This window comes from Excalfactoria chinensis, chromosome 2 (assembly GCF_039878825.1).
Source record: "Excalfactoria chinensis isolate bCotChi1 chromosome 2, bCotChi1.hap2, whole genome shotgun sequence".
Lineage (NCBI taxonomy): Eukaryota > Metazoa > Chordata > Aves > Galliformes > Phasianidae > Excalfactoria > Excalfactoria chinensis.
Window position 1 is genome coordinate 140436778 of NC_092826.1, and position 22339 is coordinate 140459116.

At 40.7% G+C, this 22339-nt stretch overlaps 1 long non-coding RNA gene across 1 annotated transcript; it reads left to right on the forward strand.

The window, feature by feature from the left end:
- LOC140248887 (uncharacterized) lies at positions 1–3757 on the forward strand. Its single transcript, XR_011902902.1, has 3 exons — positions 1–279; positions 1665–1765; positions 3478–3757. It is a non-coding gene; the product is annotated as an uncharacterized lncRNA (long non-coding RNA).
- Positions 3758–22339: the final 18582 nt, after the last annotated feature.

Sequence of the window (22339 nt, forward strand, 5' to 3'; positions counted from 1 at the left end):
CTAGAATGATAAATACATATTATATAAATATTTATTATATAAGTGTATGTTATAAATGAATCTATCTCAAAATATATGTTACGTAATTTTTTATATAAGTCGCTATTCAGATGTGAACTGAAAATCTCCAGCATTATTTGCAAGTCAACTCTATAACCTCTCCATTACCATGTGCCTCTTACAGCCTCATATGAGATACTTGCATGAGTGAGTTTCTTAGGACTTCCCTTGCTGCATGGCTCCTGTCTCTAGAGATGGATCTCTCCTATGAGTGTTAAGGTACTTTTAAGACAGTCCTGCCTGCCCACTGCCCATAAATAAGAGCCCAGAGTGTCTGTACTATGAATCATATTGCAATGCCTCGAGTTATATGTGTTGTATACTTTCAGCTATGAGATGTGTTACTATTGAGGTGAAAGTGATTTGCAAAGATACTCTTTCTACAAGAACTTCTCACTCATTATTAGGCGTGAACAAATTTATTACATTCAGTTCTTTGAATCTGTCCTTCACTTGATGCATTTTTCTGATTAAGAGCTCTAAAGCATTCTGTGAATGGAAGACACTCTAGAAGAATTCTCAATTTCATTTTTAGTTGAGTTATGGAATATTATTGCTCTTTGATGGGATAAACAAATGACCATGTGTGTGGATTTAAGGTTAATGTCAATGCTAAATTGGGATGCAGTCTTGAAATTTGATCAATCAAAGCTGCAGAAAATCTGGAGAAAACCATGATTTTTTAATTGTTTGTTTGAGTTTCTAATAAACAAGCTTGATTGAAAAAATTAGTTTTTAATAACTTTAGGGCATATTTCTTGACTTCAGCCCCACCTCATCCTCTTCCTTAATAAGAATGTTTTTTTTTTGGGGGGGAGGAGGGTTTTGCTGATCTTTGCATGAGGATGAGAAACATAAGTTAGCTTAAGTTAAAGCAGCCAGATGTGGATGCATCTTTCTCTTGGACATTAAGAGCTGCCAAATCACGCAGATTGACCACACTGTGATTATGTGAGAAGGAACATTGTGTCAGATGGTACTAAAAGGCAGGGGAAAACAAAACTAAGAACAAAATGAACAAGTTCGAGAAATAATATCCGTCTTCGATCACTCATCGCTACTCTGCTTCCCAGAAGGTGTGTTATGTATTGTTAGTTCTGGTCAATGGAAAGTAGCAATCTAGCACAGTTTTTAGCACAATATTGTTGTCTTACTGGCTTGCTATGTTTGTGTTGGGGTGAAGGTTTGTGAGAGGGGGTGATAAAAGAGAGAGTTATCTTTAGAACAAGTTGTTGATGATTTGGTCAGATTTTGCAGAATATAAGAAAAATATACAGCAATGTATTTATTATTTCTTAAAACATAAATTCAGATACATTTTTTTTCTTCAAAACAGTTATGACAAAATATTTATCTGTCAACCAAAGGATCAGAAAGAGCACCATAAATACACCAAGGCAAAAATGGACCTCCATGACTTCTCTGGTAATTTCAAAATCTGAAGCTGGTGGTCCACTAAAAGAACTTTTCTGAATTTCCACTTCCAAATGTGATGAAGCTCAACATAGAAAAGTTTTAATAATGTTTTGTGTGTGTGTGTGTGTGTGTGTGTGTGTTTTTAAAAAGGTTTTGGGAGGTTTTGTTTGTTTTGTTTTGTCTTTCAGCTGAAATCGCGCAACCATAAATAAGAAAACGTGAGGAGTATTCCCTATTCATATTGACGTGCGGAATCAGACTCTATAACCAGAGTTAGATAATAAAGCAGGTAAGTGTTTATTCAGTGCTGGGCACATGGGGGATCACTCCTCCTATCATGTGCACCGATAGACAGGAGAGTTAGAAAGTTATAGAGCATGCGTATACATATTCATCACATTTCCAAGAAATCATTAGCATATTCACTGTTCTTCCGGGAACTCATTTACATGCTGTCCCTCCTACTGACACATGTGCAGTCCGTAATGGGGTTTCGCTCCGGTGGTCGTTGGGATGAAGTCAGAAGTCTTCCTCAAGTTGCTTTGACCCAGCACCTCTACTCAACCAGTTTCTTTGTCTACCTTTCCCTTATGTATACCCTGCTGTATTGTCTTAACTATAGACCCAGCTGTATTGTAACTACAGCAATGTCGACATGTCCCACTGGTCCTTTTCTTCTGACATCCCCCAAAGCCTAAGATACTTAATCTTCATGAAAGTCTCCTATTTACCTGATTCCTACTTTCAGTATTTATCTTAGGAGGGTGGGTATCATCATAGATTAAGTGCATAAACCAAAATACTAAAATCAATAGATGTCCACTGAAAACTGAATGTTTGTTGCTTGCCAACAAGTATGGGAAGAGCTTTCCACAAGCACAAAAATGCCCAGGGACATCAGGATGTGACTGATAAGCAGAAGAGTCTTTTTCCAAGGTTCACGCTGTATTTGCAGAGTGAAGATACCTACCAGAATTTCTAAATTCTTTTCTTAAAATCAGATCTACCCTAGAAAGCTTCCAACTCAAGCTTCAAACTGAGAAGGATGTTAGAGGTGATTCTTACCCTTTAGATTACTACACTGAGGATTTGTGGCAAAAGGTCTGACATTTTCTTCTTAACTATAGTATCATAAAGGCACTATAGAGCACGTTGAGGGAGAAGTCACTGATCGATTCATCCAGTTTCCAACCAATTCATACCTTCCACCATCTTTCAGACAGGTTCTTTTGCAGTGGCTGAATGATGCATTACATTCACCTTAGACAGATCTTGCAAGAGTTATTAATGACCAGCTTGTTGCTGAATTAAAAGGTCTCACTGTCTTGATTTATAAGCTGTTTTTGTCACTTTGCATCATTGCTTTATCTGTAGGCATAGACAGATGGCTCCCCTAACCATGCAGTCAAATGGTTTTCTTCTAATTTCTCTGACGGGGTGTATTGAGTTAAATCTTTTACCACACTCCTCCTTGTTAGGTGGGAATAGTCCAAATGTTGTGGTCAGTGTCCCTGGTTCTGGCACTCAAAATGACCAAAGTCTAATATCTGCTGTTCTCATCTTGCATAAAAGACATTGGGGGGGTGGAAGGGGTGGGGGGACGGCTGGGAGATTCTCTTCTACAAAATGAAGAGAGATGGAAAAAAATCTCAGCTAGAGAAGAGCAGGAGATCTGTTTTCCTTCAAAAAGGAGCTGCTGGAAGCAAATAGCATTCTAGTGTGGGCTGCAGTAGGTGTATGATTTGTTTGAGCTTCATTCTAGTCAAGCCATAAAGAAAAGGCATTAATGGCAGCAGGTCACTGCTATGTTTCTAAATGCAGCTCCTTGGTGTTTTTTCCTTACTGTTGTTTTACCTGGGACAATTATTTATGTGACATAATCCAGTCATATTTTATATAGAGAATGCAATTTGATCATTTCATGCTTCCTTCAGAACTTCTTCACCACCTCCATTTCTTACACTTTTTATTAACATTATTTTTCTTACTATGCTACTTCAGGTCTTCGGAGCTACACAGCATATCACAGAATGGCTTAGGTTGGAAGAAACTGTAAAGATCACCCAGTTCCATCACCTGTGCCATGGGCAGGGTTGCCAACCAGCAGACCAGGCTGCCCAGGGCCTCATCCAACAATGATTTATTGTACGAAAGATAGTACTTTCTACTTCGAGTTATTAGCAGTAGGCAATGATGTGGCTTTAACCATTACAGAATCTATTCTACTTGCACTTGCATCAAAGGAATGTTTGTGACTATTACTAGCAGTAGATTTTCCCCATTTCATAAGCCAAATTCTGTAATAGTGAATATACTTTGTTGCTGATCCATAAAAGCTAATTATATTCAGATGTCTTTTTTCTTTCTTTCCAGCTTTTTCATAATATATGTGGGGTTTTTTTCCTTTTCTGTGTAAACTGTCTTCCTCTCCTTCAGCTGAAAGTTGACTGCCTTACATCAAATATGACACAGCCCTTACCTAACCACGAAAAGACTATGCAAACAGTCAAAGGCAAGTTCATACAATTTTTTCTGTCTTCCTCTGTTGTAATATGAATATATGAAAGTACTAAATTAGATTACATCTTCACAATAATAATATACTTACTCCTAGGAGCCTGTCAAACTCTGCAGAGGGAAGAAAAATAAAAGCTACGGTTGGAAGCAAAAGATTCTGCCCTTGAAATAAAGAGTTCCTCACATGTTGCTTATTTTACACACAACTTTTGCATCTGCTCTCTGTTCATTTGAAGCACAGGCTGATCCTAGCAGTTTGACACAGCATAAGGTTGGTGTAGCGCATTCTTGTCCTAAAGTATTGGCTGTACATGAGGTGTGTTGCCCTACAATAAGATTAGCGACAACCAAATGCCATCTATGTCCAGGACAAATCTTTTTTTCTTTTTTTCCTTTTTTTTTTTTTTTTTTTTTTCCATCAACATATTCATCCACTCAATCTCCATCTTACAATCTAATTGTTTTCTTACTTAAACAGCATAAAATCCAGTATAAAGGCTATAGCATCCTCTCTTCAGCCAGCTCAGAAATTTGTAGCTTAACCAATTACAGCTGTTTCCATATCCCTTTTATTTCTCATTTCTCTGGCTTCCATCCACCCATGTTGCTGCTTTAAAGACACTCATTTCATCCGCCTTTATATTCTTTTACATCCTCTTTTCATTGCCTCATTCTTCTGTGAGCCTTTCCAAAGAAGAGGATTAGTTAGGCATTCATCTGATTTCCTTACATTATTCCAGAAGCCTATGGAGCACTCTGCAGTGCCATAGCTGACCATCTTTCAACCTTCAGGAGAAGTCCCCCACCTTCCTTATAAGAAGTGGTGAAAGAAAAGTTTTAGAAGTGCTGGCATGGATAAAAATCTGGGATTCAACCAATTTTGTCTTAAAGAAGAGATTCTTAAAAAGAAATACTTTGCCTTTGCTGAAAGTGAATATATAGGATATGTTTGTTCCACTAAGTGAAGCTGTCTGCCATATTAATGTTTACCGTATGAATGTGGAGGGACTGTCACTACAGTCTTCTCCTCCATATGTACACATATTGAGTACAACTAAGGTCAGTAACTCCTGTTATAATACACATTGCTCATGCTGTTTTTAAATACATGTAACAGCCAGGGATTAAATACACCCCTCAGATGTCTTCCGTGATATCCTTGGCTTTTCACCAAGTACTTGTGTGCTTAATACTGTTACATCGATGTACACAGTGAATTTCCATGTTGTGAAGTTTCCTTGTTGCGTTTCATTTTCTGTAGTAATTTACCCACGAACCCATTTAAGTCAAAAATATGAGCCCTGCATACGCATTAAAAATCAAGCCAAGGTGGATTCTTTTGCTGGAGTAGGGCTATGTCGAACTAAAGCTGTTAGTGATCTTGAGTGAATCATAGAATCCTACAGTCCTTAAGAGTGGAAAAGAGGGAAAATTGGGAGGGAGTATTGATCTGCCAAAAGGTAGAAAGGCACAACCCGGATTGACTGGATTGACGGGCTAAGGTAAACTGTATGAGTTTCCATAGGGCCAAGTGTTGGGTCTTGCATTTTGGTCACAGCAACCCCAGGCAACTTTATAGGCTTGGGGAAGTGTGGCTGGAAAGCTGCCTGATGGAAAGGGACCGTGGTGTACTGATGGACAGTTGGCTGAATATGAGCCAGCAGTGTGTCCAGGTGGCCAATGCTATTCTAGCTTGTATCAGGAATGGTGTGGTGAGCAGGACTAGGGAAGTCATCCTGCCCATGAATGTGTTTAAGAGCCGTTTGAATGTGGTGCTCAGGGACATGATTTAGTGGGGGGTTGTTAGTTAGGATAGTATAGTTGGGTTGCGGTTGGACTTGGTGATCTTTGAGATCTTTTCCAACCTGAGCAATTCTATGATTCTATAATCATTTGGATCATCTCATCCAGCCCCAACCCATCCCCACCATGCCCATTCACTGCATTCCTCAGTGCCACATCAATCCACTGTATTGTGCTCTTTCTCCTCCTATTCCTCTGTTTCCTCAAATGAAAAATGATGGTTAAGGTACAGATCCCTTCTAGAAGGCACCACAGAATAATAATGAGATCTGTTTTCCTCCTTCTCAAAGAAATAAATGATAACACATGCACACAAGTTGCACAGCCCCTGGATGCTGCTGCTTTCTCTGGGACTGGCACCTGCCACTTGGGTTTGCATCAACCCACACATTAGAAAGGCTTTGCCATCAGCAAGCAAGAGCCAAAATGAGAGCTGCTTCTCTCTATATTTGTTACTATCACAGGTCATTCTGAAGCATCAATTTTGCTGATAAATATTTGAATGAACCAACAGAGCCAACGACACCACAACATTATGTAGTTTTCTGCAATAAGCCTGAAAACACATTCCATCTGCAGCACCTCTGAACGCTGACTGTTCCTTTTATTCATTTCTAGTTCTTATATTTTATGAGCAATAAAAAAATCTATCGTTGATGCTCTTTTAAACTTAGGACCATAATGAAACGCTCTGAATAAACATGGATTGGAAATGTAGAAAAGGGAAAAACAAGGGAACAAAACGCCATCACCAGCAATGAAGACAACACTGTAAGCTGTGGGGCTGCAATTTCTGCAGACACCTCTTTTGGGGCTATTTATTTTTTATCTTTTTTTTTTTTTTTTTTTTTTTTTTCAGAAAGCTTTCCAAATCACGCCAGACAAGCAGGCTGGCTTAACACAATCATGATCACTTTGCACAGGATTGTCTCTGAGTAAAATTGCCGGTGATCGTTGTGATTTGAAACGCTTCATAACATCCAGGCGGAAATCATAGGCAGAAATTTGCAATATGAATCAGAAGCGGCTCTATGGGGGAACCAAACATCCTGGAGATTCCTGAATAACAAGCAAATTGATGGTGAAATAATAATTATCCTCTGTTCTTGCAGTGTGGTTCATCGCAGAGCCCTGCAATGCCCTCTGGCAGTCAATACTGGGTTCGTATTCTGCGTCACTGAAGAAAAGCACAGCACCTGCTAGCAGCACATCATCCACTTTCTCTGGGAAGAAATCTTCTTATCATGCAATATTTACTCAGCAGTGTAATTTAGGGGCTCATTTTTGTCTCTTCATCAGTAAAACAGCTACATATTTATCCTATTTTGTTACAGATCCCTCTTTCCAAGGTCTGGTTACCTTTCTGCCTCTTTCCATCCACTTTGCTTGGAATACCTCTGATCTCAAAGTTATGTTGATTTTAATTTCTCAGCATGTAAGCAAACTTCAGCTCACTCTGGTAGGTGTTTCTCCAAGGAGTGGGTGGCAGCTTCTGTTTGTCTCTTAGCCAAGACCTCCCAGTCATGGCCTTGAAAACATCCTTTCAAATAAGAATTTAATTCACAGAACGTTCCTCACTTGGCGATAATTACTTATTCACAAGTCAACCTAGCATGAGATGAGTAGCAGTGTGACCATTGAAAAGGACATGTATAGAGTCACAACTCTTTATGAGGGCGGACAGTGATAGGACAAGGGGGAATGGTTTTAAACTGAGACAAGGGAGCTTTGGGTTGGATCATATGAGGAGGTTTTTCACACTAAGGGTGGTGACGCACTGGAACAGGTTGCCCAAGGAGGCTTTGGATGCCCCATCCCTGCAGGCATTCAAGGCCAGGCTGGATGTGGCTCTGGGCAGTCTGGGCTGCTGGTTGGTGACCCTGCACATAGCAGGGGATGGAACTGGATGAACATTTTGGTCCTTTTTAACCCAGGCCATTCTGTGATACTTTGATTCTATGATTCCATGACATATATGTGCACCTGCATCTCCTTTGGGAGGTCTTCTTTGAGCCCTGCAATGTGCCCCAAATCCCAAAAGTCTTGATTTATCTCCAGCAGTGGATGGTTGGAAGACAAAGGATCAGGGAATGACTCCTGCTGACACCCTGAAATAGCAAACAAGTACAACATCATGCAGCAAATCGAATCCGGGTTGCCCCCGAGTGCCTTGGATCTGTTACAGTGTGTTTTGCTTTTCTGGTTTCTGGCAAGTTTTTAGCTCGGCTTGTTATTTCTACCTTGCTGTGTCCCTTGCTGCATATCTTGTGCCTGTGCAGAAGAAAACACAGAAGAGCAGAGCAGTGATGGAACAGAAGTGATGCTTGGGATCTCCAGGCCCCAGCCAAGGTGATTTATCACCACACATCAGTCAGGGGCTATAGCAGCACTTCCTTGCTGTTTGAGGTGGTTCAGTGATGTAGGCTGAGATCTGGAAGGCATGAAACATGTCAGTCCCATTAAAGTGAAGTGGGGAGGGTTTCCTAAATGCAATAAGGGGTGATAGTAAAATATTGTGCTGCCAGTCCTAACTGGCAACAGAAGGTACAGGCAGTCCTAAAAATAATGATAATAATAATAATAATAAATCTATTAAAGCTTTTTAGCTCATGAAGCAACAAATGTAGGTGCTTTAAGAGCTGACTGTATGATTCTTACCCAGCTCACTGGTGATAAATGTAAATATGATTTCATAGAGCACAGAGGCAACCTTTTCAGTCCCACACAAAGGGATTAATCAAGAGGGGAGCTCAGGACTGGTATAAAAAAATGCAGACGCTTTGTTTGAAATACAACCATATTCTGATGTCCAAATCTCCTTTTTATCACCACTAAAGGTATTACAAGGACCAGCAACTCTGAGTCTCTTTTTCTTTGCAGACAATGAGACTAATTGACAGCTGCAGCATCCCATTAAGGCCTAGATGCAAGATGAAATGTAGGCTCAGATGCAAGATAGCTCTAATGACTAACAATAACAAGGATGCTGACTATTATTGAATCTGTGTTTTCATGGAGAGGAAATAATAATAATAAAAAAAATAGGTTACTTCCATAGGAGGTTTATTTTACAGCAAACAATTTAATGACAGCAAAAGGAGCACTTAAATCTAGGAAGACCACTGCAATGATTTCTAGTGATTTGGAGTTATACATTTGACAGTTATGAATGAAAAACATGACATGGAGGGTGTATTGGCAAGCAGTGATTTCAAAAAGGTCTTGGAGAGAAGATAAGATACCTTGTGACCTTTTGTCCATCTATGCAAAATGGAAGCAGTATTTCACCAAAACACAAAAGGAAGGGACCTCTAGAGATTGAGTCCAACCCCCTGCTAAAGCAGGTACCCTATAATAGGTCGCACAGGTTGGTGTCCAGACGGGTCTCAAATATTTCCGTATTAGGAGGGATGCTCCAGGCCCTGTATCATCTTTGTGGCCCTTGACTGGATGCCTTTTAGGAGATCCTTGTCTTTTTTGAACTGGGAAGCCCAGAACTTCACACAGTACTCCAGATGTGGCCTCAACAGGGCAGAGTACAGGGAAAGGATCACCTCCCTCACCATGCTGGTCACGCTCTTTTTAATATACTCCAGGCCCCATTGGCCTTCTTGGCCACCAGGGCACACTCTTGTCTCATAGCCAACCTGGGATTTATTTCATCTAGACACTCTCTGGTCAGATCACCTTGACCAAGGGGAAGTCTTTCATTTTCCAGACTCTTTCTTACCTCCAGGGTCTGGGATTCCCAAGGGACAGTCTTAGTAGTAAAGATTGAAGCAAAAAAGGTGTTCAGTATCTCCGCCTTCCCAGCATCCCCTGTTAATGGGGCACCCACCTCATTCAGTAGCAGACCCATGTTTTCCCTAGTCTTCCTTTTACTACTGGAATAGTTAAAAAATGATTTCTTGTTATCCTTGACTTCCTTTGCCAACTTTAATTCCAAGTGGGCCTTAGCCTTCCTCATTGCATCCCTGCAAGGCCCTGATAGCTTTTCTATATTCTTCTGAAGTAAACAGGCTCTTTTCCTACATTTTGTGGACCTTCTTCTCTTCACCCTTGTCCATGAGCTCCTTGCTCATCCATGCACGTCTCCTGCCACCCGTCCCTGATTTCATACTCTTAGGAATGCACTGATCTTGAGCTTGGGAGAAATGCTATTAAAGTGTTGAGCATCTCTCTTATTTATCTATGCTCTAGCCCAAGGGATATCTCCAAGTAGGTCCTTGAAGAGGTCGAAGGTAGCTCTCATGAAGGCCAGGGTAATCAGCTGGAAGAAATAGGAACTTTTCAGGTGCAAAGCTTATAGTCTATGTAAGTTATTTATTTTAGGATGGGATAAATTTTGTTCTTGTGACTGTTTTCGTTGGCTTTCCAGTGAATGCAGAGTGAAGAGGGACTAACTCTCAAGAGGGAGATATTTGTATTGAAATAAATATATAAATAAAATTCATTATATAAATCACAAGCTGAAGGACAGAAAGAAAGTGTTGGGATTTTTTTTGTCATGAAGATGACAGAGATGATCACCTAAATTTTTTATAGTGTATGGGAAGGAAATGGGATAGGAGAGACATCTCATACATCTCATACTCCTACTGAGCCTTATTTCTGTACATCTCATAAAAAGAAGTGTGGTTTAGTATTTTGTATTATATTCAACTGAGAAAAAAAGAACCACCAATGCCAAGGTAGCAAAAATAACAACAAGAGCAGCAACAGTGAGGGAGAGGCAAGTGAGAAAAGAGAAAAGAAGCAGAGGAAATGGGAGAGGTCAGCTTTCCACCTGGAAGAGAAGCTGGACTGCTTTATATCTGCTGCAGACTCTGCTCAAAAACACAGGTTTTGGAGAAATAATAGATAACATGTCAAAAATATTAATTGCATATCCAAACTCTGTTTAATGTTTAATTTGCAGATTTTTCTCTTGACATTTTTCATGTTATAATCTGTAACATAATTCTCGACCTCCAGTTGATTAGATTAATATATTTTCATGTATTTAAGAGAAGAACATGCTAATAGGAAGATAATCAGTGTGCTTTTATAGGAACTTCTTCCCAAGCAGAATGGAGAGTCCAAGCAAAAAAGGCAAAAAGGAAGGTCACTGCAAAGTTTTGTGAATCCTCATCACTTCAGGATGGTTATCAGATGTTCACTTTGGAGATTAGGATCTCTCTTTTGCTCCAAACCTCTGAGTTATGATCCCCTTTGCAGAACACATAAACAGATGTCATGACTTCTTCAGTTCTATTGTTTTGATCTGCAATAGAGATGATACGATAAGGGCTCCAGCTCACATTCTTCAAGGGAAAAAGAACAATAACAAGAAAGAACGAACAGGGAAAAAAAAGTACACAGACATACACCGAGACAAATGAGCCACAATACTTTTTCAGAAGGAAATGGCTTCTTTTGTGAGTTTTGCATCTCCTTTGTTCTATAAAATGCCTATAGTTTGGCAGCACAGTACTTAGTTATGGACAGTAATCCAGACACCTCCGTGCTCTGTAAGTAGTATCTGCATCGCCTTATTTTTCACGTTCACGGAAAGTTTTTTATTGCCATTATTGTGATTCCCTTGTGTGCTGTGTCTACCTTCTGACAGGCAGTCATTTTTATTGCTTGCCTTTGAAGAACTTTCTCTTATTTCTGACTTCTTTTCAAAATGGAATCCTGATCTGGAGTACACTGGAATTTTCATGAGATCTGGATAATATAGAGAGAATTCAGTCATTTCCCCTTTGATTGAAGTTTTCCAGCTTATTTTTACTGTGTTTTTGTTTGTTTTTTTTCATAATCTCTTCCAATTAGGCTCACAATCAGACAATCAATCAGAGCTATCTTTGCTAAAAGCTTGATCTGTGTCATTAAATTTTCACTGCTTTATTCCTTTATTCTTCTCAGCCATCCCGTGTTACAGGGAATGTCCGCATGAGGCTGGCAGATATCACTCAGCACCTATAGGAGACAAATGCCATCTAGACAAGCAGTTGGAAGGCATTAGAATACCCTTCAAGAAACAAAAATGTCATTAAGAGGAGGGTTATTTGCTTAAAAATTACATTTAGGGTCTATTGCTTGGTTGTTAACCAACTGAACATAAAGGTACAGGTTTCCAATGAGTCCTGTAGAAAAAGTAAATTGCCCACAGATGTCCAAGATGATGGTATTTAGGCAGTAGTCTCCTATCCTGTCCCTGGTGTCTTGTGGATACCTGTCCAGCCTCAAGCAAGTCACCCTAGATTTCTTAGATTTTCCAAAGGGACATTTTGCAGTCTATTTAGGCATAGCTCAAGGCAAATATGCATAAGCAAAGGTGATAGGACATAGTGCTGAACAACCAGCCAACATCAAAGGCTAAATTTTTTATCAGCAGCCTGCAGTTAGAGCAATGTAACCTGACTGCAGCCTTGTTGAAAGCTCCAGCTCCCAGATGAGATGGGGAAGAAGGTAATTTCTTATACAACTCTGTCTTCAAAAAGAGCATAGCCATTCTTTCCAGGGTCTTTTCACCACTATTAATCATTATGTTGAATAACAACAACAGCAGTAATGTTAAGAATAACATCATGACCCTTCTTGAAATAGCTACAGGGGGGAAAAAAGGGAAATTGGACTGGTTATTGGAGGTAGGATTTAGAGGATTCACAATCAGGCTGATTTTCACCCTTGTATTTCTATTCATTTTGCAGGTTTTGGGGGGATAGCTTTGTCTAAACTGCTAGTAAGGTCATCATCCTGATCATCACAGATCAGTCGTCCTGAGCATCTCAACCTCATGTAGTGACTTAAGATTCTCTTTTTCATTCCCGTCTGTAAACTTGGCCTTCCACCCAAAAGAAGCTACTGTGCACGATGGCATAGATTTGTCCCACCATGCAGTTAAGGTGTATAAATGTGCATCTACTTATTATATCTTCATCTTCTGGCACAGCCATGGTGGTGAAGAGTCACAAAATGAGGCCTACAGGAACAAGACGAATCCTACACTGTGTAACACTACACTGTGCAGTGTTACTCAAGCAAAATAGCATATAGGTCCTAACCCCTCTACACAGAAATTGTTTTAATTAATTGTGTAATTGAATATTCTTGGGAGGTAATCCTAGGGTGTTCAATAACATTTCTTTGTTTTAAAATGTAGTTTTAAAATGTAGGGTTATTTCACGCCGAGGATCTCCTTTTGCTGAGATGGACATCAATGGAATAGGAATCATTTAACAATATGAAAACAATGATGACTCAAAAAGGCAAATAAACAAATAATGCCTCCCTTCCTCCAATTTTTTAGAAAGAAATGCTTTCAAGAAGGAAAGGAAGCTGGTTAAAATTATAGCTCCATTTATTATTTTTTTTACATCAAACATCTGTTTAGAAACGCATTCCTTTATTTGGAGGAAAAAGTCTTTTCACTGGAAAGATAAAATTACCAACATATTAATCCCATTTGTCATTAAAATTTCAGTTTGTTTCCCATGTCATTCAGGGAGCTCTTTGAAAAAAGGAATAGAATAACATCTTAATTAAGGAGCTTTCTAATGTTTTCCTTCTGATAAAATAGGAATCTGATTCTAATCATGTGAAGCTGAATCAAAAATAGTCAGATATGGGAATGAATTCCCATTTCTGTAAGATTCACCATCCTAAACTTCAGGGGAAGTGCCTGCTTACCTACACAGAAGGGCCCACTACCATCTGAGATGCCCTTAGGCTGACATTGACATATAGCTAACGTGGAAGGATGTATGGGAGGTTTGTGCCCTTGCATCACAGCAGTGAAGCTGTCAGGACACCAGCAACAATTTATTTAGGAATCAGAATCCTGCTCTGTATCCAGTGCCTATAAAAGGAGCAGCCACTGATACCCACCTCAATGCCGAGTATCTGTAATACTGGTGCCCACATTTAGTGAGCTAGATCCTACTCATCCTCTTCTTACAGCTGTATATAACATTAGCTGAAGATAACAGACCAGATTTGGTTTAGCTTTGGCCTCGTCATTCTGTAGCATCAGCACAAAGAGGTCAAAATTGAAGAAGCATGGAATCATAGCATGGCTTAGGACGGAGGAGACCTTAAAGATCATCAGGTTCCAATATCTGTGCCACAGGCTGGCTGCTAACCACCAGATTAGGCTGCTCAGGATCCCATCAAACCCGGTCTTGAATGCCTCCAGAGATGGGGCATCCACAAGCTCTCTGGGCAACCTGTTCCAGCACTTTACTGCCCTAAGTAAAAAATTTCTTCCTAACATCTAACCTGTAGTTAGACGCCTGTATTTCCCCAGGTCTTCCTTTCTCCCTTTCTTGAAAACTAGTGTGATATTTCCCTTTTTCCAGTCACTGAGGACCTAGCCTGACAGCCATGAATTTTTAAGTATGTTGGAGAGCAGCTTGGTAACCACATCAGCCATCTCCTTCAGAACTCTGGTATTCACGACATCTGGCCCCATAGACCTGTACACATTGAGTCTCATGAAGTGGTCTCTGACTTGCTCTGCTCTTACACTGGGAGGCATTTTGATCTTCTGACCCCACTTAGAAGTTCAGGGATACAACGGGTGTGAGAAGTCTGACTGGCCATGAAGACCAAGGCAAATAATTAAGTACCTTCAGCCTTCTCTATGTCTGAGGAGGCCAGATCTCCCTTTCCATTTATCAGAGGGGTACACTTCCCTCTGCCTGTCTCTTCCGTATCTGAAGGAATCCTTCTCTTTGTTTTTCCCATCCCTCGACAAGTTCAGTTCCATCTTCCCTTTGGCTTTCCTGACCCCATCTCTGTACAGCCAGACAACATCCTTATATTCTTCCCAAGCTGCCCATCCCTGCTTCCACTGCTTAGAGTGGCCCTCCACTGCCCTAGAAAAAGCCCAGTTCACCTGTGAGTTCATTGCAGGGAACATTTGTCTGGTCTCCCTCCATTGCAGGCAAGAGCTGTTACTTTCTCCCTGATCTCCCAAGGCAGAATGTCTGCACTTTGTGGCTTTGCTTGTATGTCCAGCAATCTTTGGGGGACATGTGCCAGGTGAGGAGAACACATCTTCAGATGCTCCAGTCTACACTGAATGCTGTATCCACAGCCATGCTGCTTTTGGGTAAGTATTTAGATGAGGAAAAGTGAGCTAAACAACCATCCACGCTAGCAGACAAATCTGCTTTCCCTGTGTGATTTTCTTTCAAGCACAGGTTCAGCTGCTCAGACAAGACGGTCAAGGAAAATTAGCTTCTGTTGTGCTATGCACAATGTCTGTCTATTTTACATGCCTCACTGTGCTGACCTGAAAGGAATGTATTGTTTACAGCACACAGTTTCACTTCCATCTGGTTTCTTTGAAGACTGAGAGGAGGAAAAGGAGAATGGGTGGAAGAGGTGGAGCGAATACATGCTGCCCTGAGTATTTTCAATAGAGCAGTAATTGAAATGTTGTAGATACTGTTTGCTTCAGCTGTGGCTGCTCATAATAATTAGGGTGATGGATTCAGAGAGAAACAAGCAAAGAAAAAGAATCTCCCTTCTGAGACAGAAATGAATTCAAGCACTGGGATGGAGATCTGGGAGTCAAACAGACTCTTCAGCTCGGTAAATAGGACATTTACAAGTCCTGCATCTGGTTGGGATGAATCCAGCTGGGAGGTAGATGATAAAATGCTGCCACTCTGTTTCTTCTTTGAAAGATTGCAATGATCAAGAGAGGACCTCAGTACCTCCGTGCCTTAAAAAAAGAGAGGAAAAAAGGCAAAAAGGCCATGCTAATCATTAAAGGAGGACAAGGAGGAGGGTACAGAGAATTGCATGCATTTAATTAACTTGACTTTTTTTTTTCTTTGAGAGCGTGAGTGGCTCTGTTGCTAAGTGGGGGATTGTAAATGATATTTATCATTATTTCAGCTTTCAATACGATCTTCTATAGTGTATTTACAGTCCAGCTTGGAACTAGTCTAACTAGTCCAAATAGTTTACAAAGATCACTTGTTCTGTTAATCTGTCTGTTCTCAAAGGGCAGTGGTCAATAGTTTGAAATCTAACTGGCATCAGCTGTGACTGAGGTTCTCATGAGGAAGATTTTTGGAGTACTGAATCCATTTTGAGGTCTTCCAGTACAAGACAGGCAGTGACAAAATGGAGAGGGTCCAGTGGAAGTCCTTAAGATGGTCAGATTGCTGGAACACATAGCATGAAAGAAGAGACTGATGGAACTGGATTTTTTTAGCCTACAAATAGGCTGAATAGGAATCCAGCTGCTTTCTGCAGTGGTGCAACATGAGCATGCAAAAAGGCTGAAACAGACTTAGAGGTGCACAACAAGAGGAAGAGGCAGCTGTCAGTTAGAGAGCTTGGATGTAAGAAAGAAAAATCACTGTAGGAGCTGAACACTGGAACAGAAGCCAAAAATGTCTGTGAAACCTCCATCCTAGGAGATTTTCTAAACTTGGCTTGATTCAGTCTTTGGCAACCTGATCCTGTTTTGAAGCTAGTCCTGTTTTGTGCAGGAAATTTAATCAGAAGACCTCTAGAGACCCCTTCAAAATTAAATTATTATATGATTCTAAAATTGAGATACTCTGTAATGCTTTGAGTAAGTCACTGAGCTTTAGACTGCAAAATGCTCTACCTTGGAGAATGGATTAATAACTTGTGTTGATAACAAGTGTTCGAGGTCCCTAGACAGAGAAAAGGGTTATGGAGTCATCACACAGGAAAATATTTCAGGATAGTTTACATGTTGAAAAGGTGTGAGTGAATTTTGTTATTCAAGGGGAAGAAAGGGATTGTGAAGACAAAATACATGGTAACGTTCTGACTAAGAGTGATGATGATAGATCATATAGGCATAGGTAGAGGGAAAATGCAAAGCACAAAATCATATTCATCTGCAACATCATTCTCACTTCTGTGTGTTAGAATACAGAGTGCTTTCAACAAACCAGAAAGCCTTAATGAATAAAGAAAATCCTCTTATATTTTAGCTTGAACAAAGAAAAAATCTGCAACTGTCACAAAATAAAAGAAAAAAAAGACTTGTTTTATTTTTCACAGTGAGTGTAAGAAATGTGCTGCTCAGTCTATCATTGTACCTTTTTACCTCATGAACAGAAGAAAAATGCAAGAAGAGAAAATGTGAAATGATTTTTTTTTAGGCATTTGTCATTATTTAGGCATTCAAATGGACTGAGTGCAAGCTGCTTTTTGACTAACTGTCTAAGTATGTAGTGATTATTCAGTGTTAGATGACACATATGAATAATGACTTGAATCCCCTGTCATGAATAAGAACAAACTTCTGCTTGGTGCTACACAAATGCACAACAAAGACATCCAGCTCTTCAGTGCTATTCACTATGTCTTATTAGAACACAAATTAGAGTTGAATAATGTGGGATGAGCTGTTCAGACTACAGGAGGCAAAAGGACTGAAAATCAAATCTCCACCCAGGTTGTTCTGTTGCAGGTTAGATTTTTCAAGGGATGGAACACAGCCCTGTTCATCCTGGAGAAGAGAGGGCTGCTGGGAAACCTGAGAGTGGTCCTTCAGAACCTAAAGGGGCTGTAAGAAGGAAGGGGACAGACTCTTCAGTGGGGCCTGTTTGATAGGACAAGGGGAAATGGTTTCAAACTAAAAGAGCAGAGATTTAGATTGGATATAAAAAAAGTTTTCTTACAATAAGAGTAGTGAGGCACTGGCACAAGTTACCCAGAGGGGTGGTGGAAACCCCATCCCTGGATGCACTCAAGGGTAGGCTGGATTGAGCTCTGAGCACCTAATCAAGCTGTGGATGTGCCTGTTCTTAGCAGGAGAGTTCAGCTAGATGACCCCTAAGGATCCCTTCCAACTCAAATGATTCTGTGATTTCCATCTCCAGTCTCAATCTGCAACACAACATGCAGATGGTTCCTGACTTACTAAAAGTCTCCAAATCTGCGACTCTAATGAGGTTTGTGTCCAAGACACTCCACCCCTTTGCTCCTGAGAAATGGGAATTGTTGTTTCATAGAGTGCAAAACCCACATCCTTTACAGAGGAGGGATAGTCTGCCCAGTTGGTCTATGCTGTTTTCAATTGGACAATCCCAGATCTGATTGGATCTCCTTCTGTTTCTGAGATGTCAACTTGTTTTTCCTTGACTGCATTCTGTTGATGCTTTTGGATGGTTTGTGTTTTAACTACACCTTGCCTTCATTCTTCTGTATCTTCTGCAGCAGCTCAGGAGGGGCACGGGATTTCCAGAATTCTTTTGTTCTATTTGCAAACCCATGAATATATCCTGATAATAATGTGGATGGAAAGTGTGGGTAGCTGAGAAACAGGCGTGTTTCATTCTCTGAGAAGTGTGTGAAATATGGCTCCTGGCCATCAGCTCACACAAAGTGTACGCTGCCATGTAGATGGTACTATCTTTACAGCTGAGGTGTGGTTATTGGTAATTTCTGGCAGTTCAAAGCCAACTGGGGCTGCTTATGTCCTTCAGGCTAATGGAGAGATGGCAAGCAAGCAGTCAGCTATGATACCGTGGCATAAAAACACAGCAACTTTTTAAAACTCAGTCACTCGTGATCCTCTGGCTGTGCTCAAAAGCGATCATCTCACCAAAGGATTTACAGCTTGTTAGACCACCATATGCTTTTACAGCAGGACAGAGGACAGAAGATCACTGTATGTGCAATTTCATCTTGGGCAAACCTCCAGGGAAGCTGCATCTCAGGAACAGCTTAATGAAATTGCCAAGGCCACGACCACAACCACACCAGAATAAGTAATTGCTTTTCCTGGCAAAATAGGAGACCAATATGACCTTTACCCAATGCATGTCTTTTTTCTCCAGCCATGGAACCATTTTGTCTGTTGAACAGGAAATTAACCCAGTAAACATTCTGTTCCTTTCTAAGAAGTCTCGACATACTGAATTTGAGAGAGGATCTGGGTCAAAAGCAGGGTTCCCTCCACTGACAGCTGCAGGTAAGGTCTGTCAGGCACCACAGATAGAGGATGACTCCATCCAGCTGCTCTGTCAGTTCCCTGTGCTATACAAAGCTGGTCGCTCTGAGCTACCCTAATAGAGGCACTTGGAGCCTGAATACAGCCTATATTTACTTCCTAATTCAGATGCCTGAAGAGGTTGCTACAAAAATCCATAACAGAATGCCTTTTGGCAGTTCCTGTTGGCCATTTCCATCTCAAAGATGGTCTTTTGAGGTCTGGAAGGGAAGCAGTGTCTTCAACTGGCTCGATCCAGAGAACTGCCAGTCAGTGCATCAACACTTCATGTTAGGTGTCATGAGATTTCACTGTAAAATGTGACCTGGATGGAGAATAACATTTTTCCATTGAAGGAACACTTACCTAGCAGTTGTGCTTACAGGCCTTGAAGCAATTCATAGGGATTTCAGCATTTCATAGGATGCTCCTCCTGCAAAAATAAGAGGGAAGCACTGAAACAAATAACAAATCTTTTAAAATAGAATAGTTACTTTTATTTTGCTCCTTTTTTTCTACAGATATTTCATCACGTGTTTTAAAGTTCTCACGAGGAAAGGTGGATGCTTTTTGTTTCCCTTTTAATGATAGCCTTTTTTTTTTTTTCTATATTTGTATTAACACAGGAACTGGAATGTTAATCACAGAATCACAGAATGACAAGGGTTGGAAGGGACCTCAAGGATCATGAAGCTCCAACCCCCCTCCCTGGTCAGGCCACCAAACTTCCATGTTTACTAGATCAGGTTGCCCAGGGCCCCATCCAACCTGGCCTTGAACACCTCCAAGGATGGGGCATCCACAACCTCCCTGGGCAGCCTGTTCCAGGACCTCACCACTCTCCTCTCCTAGTAAAGAACTTCCCCCTAACAGTTAAGAAAAGGATGGAAGTGTGGGGAGTTCATTTATCTTTAGACTTCTGTCTTACAGTGTAGATTTATATCGGACATGAGGTGTCTAGACAAAATTACACACAGAAGAAACCGGCCTCTTTTCACTGACCATAGAGGGAGCAGAGACAGGCAGTTTTGAATGCCTTGATGTAGCTAAACTTAGACTAAATGAATTCAACCTGCATTTCTAAGACTTACAATAAATATCACGACAATTGGGAACACTCTGCTTCACACGTGGCAAATACTATTTCTTCTGTCATTGCCATTGCTGTGAAAGGTTAGAATGATATTTTTCACTTTCCTGGCTAATGAATGCTAGGCATTGCCTTCAAAGTTTACACTGTCCTGAACACAGCAGAAAATAAACTTCTTTTAAAACAGTTTCATTTCGATGGTGGATTGTCTTTAGTTCTTTTGCTCTTCTGAGCAAACACGTAAGTTCAGATCTAAATTTCAAATTAATGCTTTGGGATTTAAGAGATTCTTTCATTGCTTACTGATTCCCTGATTTTAGTAGCAAGGATAGTTAAAGAAAAGGGTTATGCTCTCAAGCTGATATAGGAGTCATTTCTTTTGAATAAAACAGGGCTGGGGATGCTCAGAACCTCTGAAAAGCAGACCAGACAGTATCTCTCCTGTATTTCCTCCATGTATTTCCTCCTGCTGTGTATTTTTCAACTGAAATAACAATCCTTTGCTTGAGAATCCCCATTAGTTGCTGTGGAGATAATTATGAAGCCAGAGGAAAATGAAAAAGGCAATTCTGGGTGAAAACAAAACAAAACAAAACAAAAAAAGAAAGAAATTCCTAGCGCAGTGTGGATTGCTTCTTAATACTGCTACTACTAAATAGAAAGTAAAGAGAAGGCTCTGGGCTGAAAAGCTGAAGCATCCCTATTCAAGGAAAACAGAGACAAGATCTGTCACAATGGAAAGGATTCACCTCATTATTCATAAGCATCTGCAAAGTAGGCACTTCTGCCTGAGCCATCCCCTGGGCCTCCTCAGGAGATCTAATCAATTCAGTCAGTGGATTCTAAGGGGCCATTCCTCTCGTTCTCAAAAGGACACCTAACTAACACAGGTGAGATGAGCCATGCACAACAGGGTCTGATTTTGTCCATTGGCTGTCAGGGAAGCTGTGGGGGAAGAAGCTCACATCCATAATTGCATTGATTACACATGGTGAGAGGTGCTGGAAATCCCACACTGGGGGAGGATGGCACAGCTCATAAATCCAACACTACTAATGTATCCAGTTCCTCCTCAGACTCTGCTTCTCATGGTACAAAAAGGACATAAAACTATTAGAGGGTGTCCAAACACCTTCTAAGATGAAAAGATATAATAATATCCTTGATCATGTCTGCAAAACAGAAACATGAGAACATCAGAAAAAATGCATACTGGAATTCACATAGAATCATAGGATGGCCTGGGCTGCAAAGGCCCACAATGACCATCCAGTTCCAACCCCCTGCTATGTGCAGGGTCAACAACCAGCAGCCCAGGCTGCCCAGAGCCACATCCAGCCTGGCCTTGAATGCCTGCAGGGATGGGGCATCCACAGCATCCTTGGGCAACCTGTTCCAAAGTGTGAATCTTGGGGTATATCTTAGATGAAGGAAAAAAGGAACACATTTCTACACAGCCATCTGAGGATTTGAGAATGATCAGAAGTACATACTGTCACATAACAGACTTATTTTGAAGATGGATCTGACACAAAGAAGCTGGTCCAAGGGAATTTTTTTTTCTTCCAGGGTCTTTGGACTGTAGAGCACCTCCCCACTCTCACAGTACAGAACTTCTCCCTGACATCCACCCTCAATCCGCCCTCCTTCAGCTCCAATCCATTTCCCTTGTCCTGCTCTTATCTGCCCTTTCACAGAGCTGACTCCCCTCCTGTTTGGAGGCTCCCTTCAGGTCCTGGCAGGCTGCACTGAGCTCACCCCGCAGCCTTCTCTTCTCCATGCTGAACAAGCCCAGCTCCCTCAGCCTGTCTTTGTAGGGGAGGTGCTGCAGCCCTCTGAGCATCTTTGTGGCCTCCTCTGGACCCTCTCCAACAGCCCCCTGTCTTTCTTGTATTGGAGGCCCCAGTTTTTACAGGTTCTTCTCTAGAAAACACTGATTAATGTCTGTTTCTTGTGAAAACAAAATTAAAGAGAGTCCTTGGGGTGGATTACATCCAGGTTAGAGTGTTAGGAATGCAGAGAATCACTTGCTATCTGCCTTGCAGCCCTTTTGGAGGAAAAGTGGAAGCTGAGAAAGATGATAACAATTTAATGTACAAGAGGATCCAGGAAAAAAAGTGATTCTGGCCATTATAATGCATGTTTAGCTGATCAGATCAGGGTACAAGTATGTCTTTCATTTGTAGAGAATACGTTCTTGCTTTTACCAGTAGTTGAGAGTTTGGTATTAGTTGAATTCATTTGTAGTCATTAGCTTTTTTTTTCCCAGCGATTGCAATGTGCAATTTGTACTGCTGTAAAATCCTCCCCTGGTGGCCCCAGTCTAAATGCTCACATCAAAAAGCAAACCTGGCATGTTAACCTTTGCTGCACTGCCTGTATGTAAACAACTTGGTTCAATAAGCTATGAAAGAACATTATTAATAATAATAATTAAAAAAAAAAAAACAACAACAAAAACACAAAAAAAAAACCAA